Source organism: Zingiber officinale, chromosome 10A (assembly GCF_018446385.1).
Source record: "Zingiber officinale cultivar Zhangliang chromosome 10A, Zo_v1.1, whole genome shotgun sequence".
Lineage (NCBI taxonomy): Eukaryota > Viridiplantae > Streptophyta > Magnoliopsida > Zingiberales > Zingiberaceae > Zingiber > Zingiber officinale.
The window spans coordinates 31,546,853-31,553,209 of record NC_056004.1 but is presented as its reverse complement, the minus strand read 5'-3'; the positions used below and the strand labels follow the sequence as shown (position 1 = coordinate 31,553,209).

General features: G+C 40.3%; 1 long non-coding RNA gene across 2 annotated transcripts; it reads right to left on the bottom strand.

The window, feature by feature from the left end:
• Window positions 1-2,470: 2,470 nt before the first annotated feature.
• Window positions 2,471-3,278, bottom strand: LOC122027777. 2 transcript variants are annotated; one of them, XR_006124514.1, is made up of 3 exons: window positions 2,958-3,278; window positions 2,626-2,859; window positions 2,471-2,549 (listed from the first exon to the last, which is right to left on the bottom strand). It is a non-coding gene; the product is annotated as an uncharacterized LOC122027777 (long non-coding RNA). The 2 variants fall into 2 exon arrangements; XR_006124516.1 differs by having other exon boundaries at window positions 3,064-3,278.
• Window positions 3,279-6,357: the final 3,079 nt, after the last annotated feature.

The following is a 6,357-nucleotide window of genomic DNA, read 5'->3' as shown; positions in this document are numbered from 1 at the left end:
CCCTCCCTCCATCTCTGTCACGCCCCCAAAGGAGTTCCTGTCAGACAAAAATCCGGCAGAACCTCCCCTGTACCGGTGACAATCTGAAGCATCACTACAAGCAAAATACATCAGCCACATGCGGCTGGAATATTTATATACACAACCACGCAGTTATAATAACAGCCCACACGGCTGGAATGAAACAATCACAACCACGCAGTTATATATAAAACAGCCCACACGGCTGTACTAAAAACCAACACAGCGGAAAAACGAAAACGGAAAGCCCAATACAACACAATCAACACACTGCTAGCCGGCTAGGCTTATACAACAAATACAACACCAAAAGAATAAGATAGCCACATGGCTAAGCACAAATACAATGCCACGAATAAGAAAAGAATATACAATAGAAAACGAACACAGTCTTCGAATGTGACGTAGGACCCGGCAGACAGGATACTCCGAGCGACACCCCAACCATCTACCTGAAAACATAAATGTATACATGCGGTGGTGAGTATAGGTAACTCAGCGGGTAATAGAAAAGATAGTGCATGGTCTATACATAAAACATGGAGATCACAAGTATACAGTCTCAGTAGGGAATAAGAACATGATCATACTATCATAATCAATGCATCTGAACATACCTGACATAATAACCTGACATAAACTGTACAAACCACAGCTAACACAATGACCGATACATACCCAATCTGGAATCGACACATGGTACAATGATCAGTAAACTCACTGGATCTGCAACAGATATACCCGTGACACCTGTGCAATATAAGTACGACTGCATATACATATAAAATAAATGACATGTATGCAGTATGGCAACCAAATGCAACAACCATATCTCAATCAAGTGCAACAACGACAATCACATGCAACTAGTATCTACTAGGCATGTATGCAAATCTTCTGAGGATGCATCAAATAAATAATAATGCACAGATGCATGCTCCATGGTCACCCCGCCACCTCTCCGGACACCACGACCCCTATAGGTCTGTGACAACTGTACTACCCTCCAACCCACTATATAGTGGTCGAGGCGAACAGTCCGCTAGTAGTTGTCTAACTACATAGCATCGGGGTCCTTGAGCCGGATCTCACTAAACCTCGTGGCCGGGTGGCAAGCAGCAACTGCTCCAACTACCACTACCCATGAGTGGCCGAGTGGGCGGTGCTAAACCAAACCAACTGATGACTCTCTCACCACAAGGGAGACAATGGTCATCAGATGCAATGAATGATGAACATGATATATATATATAATCATCATCCATGCAACAACCCCAAACCTCATAAATACCTCCAACATGAGTATAATCGTCATGATACCTCCCCGTATCCCACCAAACATATGTACCCGCTACACATGTATAATCAACCAAAAATCTCCAACAATCCCACCAGACACATGTACACAAAAATATAAGTACAATCAACATGTATCCTCCAATAAAACACCTCAGACCCGTGTATAAATCATAAACACACAATCAACACAACTCCTCCAAAAGTACATAGTCAAACCCGTGTGTACATACAATATGCAAAAGTAGGGTCAACATGATGACTCCTAAAACACCTACCAAGCTACACACAATCCACATTATATACCCAATCAGCGTGGTAATACTAACAGCCCAACAATCCCTATAAGACATACTCTACACGGTCATCACAACAGAGTAGATATCAAGAGTGGAGACTGTATCAGAATTAAAGAGATCATCACAAGGGTCAAGCATAAGTATCATGCAGGAAAAACAACAACCGATCATGATATAAGATAAAGCAGCCTAATTCATCCAATAATAACCATGCACTAAGTACAAGAAAAACTACATAGAGGCAAAGGAAGAAATACCCGCCTTAATTTGTAGATCGTGTCCGGAAATCCCACGTCGAGACGCTCGTCCCGAATCCAAGTCCTGCGATCACATAATATATTTAGCTACTCACATAATCAACAACAAACTAAACTCAAAACCTAATCCTACGTCGATTAGGTAACCCTATTTAGTTTCCACCCAATGATCCAAACCAAAGTAGATGATAGACCCATCCTTAAATTAAACTCTTTCTATATCCAAACATAATCCTTCTTTCAACCTTCCATGATTCACCTTTAAATTCTCACCCATATCCATAGTTTCCAATCCCAAATCTAATATCAATATGGGTTAAATCAATACATCTACTCACCACTAATAAATCTAAGCAAGCATAACACCCTAGATTCCTTAGAAAACCCAATCTAGCAACCTACTGATGGAAATAACAGAGATACATCCATAGAAATTCACTTACCTGGAGATGTAGCAACCAATCTAGTACATCACAGCTCTGCACCCATTGTCTAAAAGCTACAAAGGACACCTATACATCAATACTTCCAAAGATCAGTCCAAGAAGCAATTTGTACAGCAATGTATCTACTAGAATCCAACAACCATAACAACACTCACCTCAAATAGATCCCTACACTGAAACTCTATCTCTGATCAGCTAACCTCCCATATTTAATCCTCATCGGAGCAACACTGATCAGTCGCATAGTTAATCTCAACATCAAAGTATGAAATCAATCCGTGTTAATCAATATTGAGCTTGACTTACCCGTATACCATATCCAAGATCTCTCCTAGATGGAATCAGGTTGTCGCTGCGGCAATGAGCTAGGGCAGAGGATAGGGCGACACCGGCACAAACAAAGGAGACAAGAGCACAAAGCATTTCATCAAACACCTGTCATGCATCACCTCAAACACTACACCTCTTCACCGAGACTTCAATCACCGGAGAGGATCACAGCTTCGATGGAGAAAACAATCCCCAACAGAGTTGAGGTGGCTGGAACCAAAATACAATCTCAGCTTCTTAGAAGACCACCCAAATCAATCCAAGAAGAAGAACACCTACTCGAATCATAACCTAGGTAGATCTCTTACCTTCAAGATCCCGCTAGGGCACAACGCCACCAAAGGAAGAGGAGGAATCAAGGGAAGATTTGGCGCTGAGGCTCACGGGAAATCAAGGAAGAACAAGATAGCTCACCCTTGATGCCCTGGCAATAGATCTACTCCGGCGATCGTCGGTGTCGGTTCGTCCCCGTGAAGAACAGAGAGATCAGAGCGAGAAGAAAAGCTTCGGCTGGATTTGAGCTTGAGGGTCGATGACTACAGAGGGAGATCGCCGGAGCTAGAGCCTCACTCTCATCGGCGTCGCTCGTCTGCGAGGGAGATCGGAGAAGGAAGGGAGGTCGGGGAAGGGAGGAGAGGAGGGATCGGCGTCGGGTTTGGGGAAACGGTGCTTGGGAAGGGAATTAAAGGAAAAGAAAATAATTTATAATTATAAACATTTCCTCACCCAAACGGGTATCCCAAACAGGCCTTATCTGTACCCGAAATTGATCCCCTCAAAACCCTTCTTACGAGCTCTGGAAAAATCCCAGAAAATTTCTAAAAATTTCGGAAAAATTCTATAAGGCTATTTCCCAAATAACCCTATCTATTTTAATTTTCCGATATCTTACAATCTCTTTTATAATCCTTGGTCTTGGCAAAAAAAGAACATTTTTAACATAATTAAAACTTTCTTTTATTCTTTACCAATGACTAAAAAGGAAAGTTTTAAAATAAAAAAATTTAAACTTCCTTTTTTACTTGTCATAGTCGGCCACCTACTTGTGCTCCAAACAAGGAAAGTTTTAAACATAAAATTAAAACTTCCTTATTTATTTTCAGTAAAAAAAATTTTAAAAAAAATTCTCTTTTAAATCCCTTGTTGGTTATAAAAGGAAAATTTTATAAATTAAAATCTCTCTTTTAAAACATGTGGATGGTTAATAAAAGGAAAGTTTTATCAAAAATTAAAATATTCCTTTTAACTACAAAAAAGAAAAGATATCAAACATTTCTCTTAATCCTTTGTAGAAAGCTATAAAAGAAAATATTTTAAAATTTAAAACACTCTTTTAAAACCATGGCTTCCACAAAAGCAAAGATTTTAAAAATTAAAACACCCTTTTATTTTAATGTGGTCGGCCACCTTGCTTGGGCTCCAAGCTTGGTCGGCCACAATCTTGGCTCCAATCTTTGGCTTGGCCGACCTTAGCTTGGGCTCCAAGCTTGGCTTGGCCGGCCACAATAAGATGGGTAAGAAGTTTGGCTCTAAGTGGATATAAAGCTTTATAAATAAGAGGTTACAATAAGGACCGAGAGGAGGAATTGGTTTTGGTCTCCCAATAAGCTTGAGCTTCCCGTGTTCGCCCCAAACACACAACTCAAGTTCATCAATAATAACTCATACCACTAAAGAGTTATTATTGCACTACCGCATCAATCCCATATTACAATATATGCTTCTTCTTATCATGAGTGTGTTAGTCTCCCTGTATTTAAGATATTGAATGCCCACTAATTAAATGAGTTACTGACAACTCACTTAATTAATATCTAGCTTCAAGAGTAGTACCACTCATCCTTATTATCATGTCAGACTAAGTCCACCTGCATGGTTTACATGACAATCCTTATGAGCTCCTCATGGGGACATCATTAACCTAGATTACTAGGGCACAGTTTCATTCTATAATCAACAACACACCATATAAATAATATCATTTCCCAACTTATCGGGCCTATTGATTTAACAAACTAAATTGTACCCTTTGGTAAATTAATGATATAAATATTAAGTATACGTGCTTGTTATTATATTATGATTAAAAGTGCATACTTCCATAATAACATAGGTTTTGTTCTTTTATATAGTCAGTATAAAAAAAACTACCTCAAATGATCCTGCTCAATATACTCATAGTGTACTAGTGTAATTTTATAGTCAAGATAAACTAATACCAAATTACACTACAACCACTCCAATGGTTTGTCTCATTCCATCTTGGTTGTGAGCTACTATTTATAATTTATAAGGAACTGATAACATGATCTTCTGTGTGTCTTCTCACACCATGTTATCTATAATATAAATTAAATGGACAACTACACTTAGCATAAATGTAGACATTTGACCAATGTGATTCTTATTTCAAAATAAATATTTATACAAAAAACTAGACTTTTAGTATACACTCTAACACAGACACCTTCTTCCGAGCGGATTGTGCTTCTTTCGCATTAATGCACTCAGTTGTCTGGCTAAGTAAATGATCAAAGTCTCTGGGTGGCCTCCTAATGAGAGAGTAAAAAAAATCATTGTTGGTGAGCCCTTGGGAAAAGGCGCTCACTAAAACATCTAGGGTGGCCGAGAGAACATTCATGACCACCTAATTGAATTTCTTGATGTAAGCCTGGAGCATTTCTTTAGACCCTTGCTTGAGCGAAAAGAGGCTCAAGGAAGTCTTATGGTAGTGATGACTACTAGCGAAGTGATAAAGGAAAGCCTTGTAGAAATCCTTGAAACTACGGATGGATTCAACTAGCAATCAATTGAAGCGCCTCTGTGCCGGGCCAAAGAGTGTGGTGAGAAACACTCGACACTTTATGTCGTCTATATATTGGTAAAGAAGAGCAGCATTTTGAAACTTCAGAAGATGATCTTCTGGGTTTATAGACCCTACATATTCCCCTATCGCTAGGGGACAGTAATGTTTGGGTAGCTTGTCATCCTATACCCCGTGGCAGAACAGCGTGCTAATCCAATCAGGAGAGCTTCCAACAATCAGGGCTTTCCCTTTGCGTAGATCTCGAGCAGGCGCACCCCTCGAGGATGATCCTTGAAGTCACTCATTTTGTCCCATATGCTCGGGCGGCATGCGAAATAATGCCTGATGATATACAGGCAATTAGGGCGCAGACGGTAAATGGATTGGTGGAACATATGGAGGCACCAAGCCAACCACCGGAGGAATTGGTTGGCGCTCTGTTGGACCTCCCACCCGGGCTCTTCGCTCAGTATGAGGGCCTGTTGCTAATGTAGCGGGGTCGTGCGACAGGGTACCGCCGGTCCTCGCTACTTGTTGCTATTGCTGCACCAATTTTACGCTCGTGTTGATTAATATATCCAATTCCTCTTGTGTCAATGTAACTGTGGTGAGTCATCTAGCTTCTTCCATATCTGAGTTTTATATTCAAACAAAATTTCCATAGACGACGTCAAATTTAATCCTGTCTGAAAGTTGGAGATGGCGCGCTGGGTAGATGGTTTGAAGGTTAACTAGCAGAAAACTTTAAATTAAACAGGATATCCTTCTCACTGGAATAAAAAATCCTCTCTACACACTAAATCGAGTAGACAAACATTAGTGTCAAAAACTAGGGAGGGATCCCTAGCGAAAGCCCTCTGACACTCAAGTCAGTATAGTGCTCGAGCGAGAAGAGGAATAGT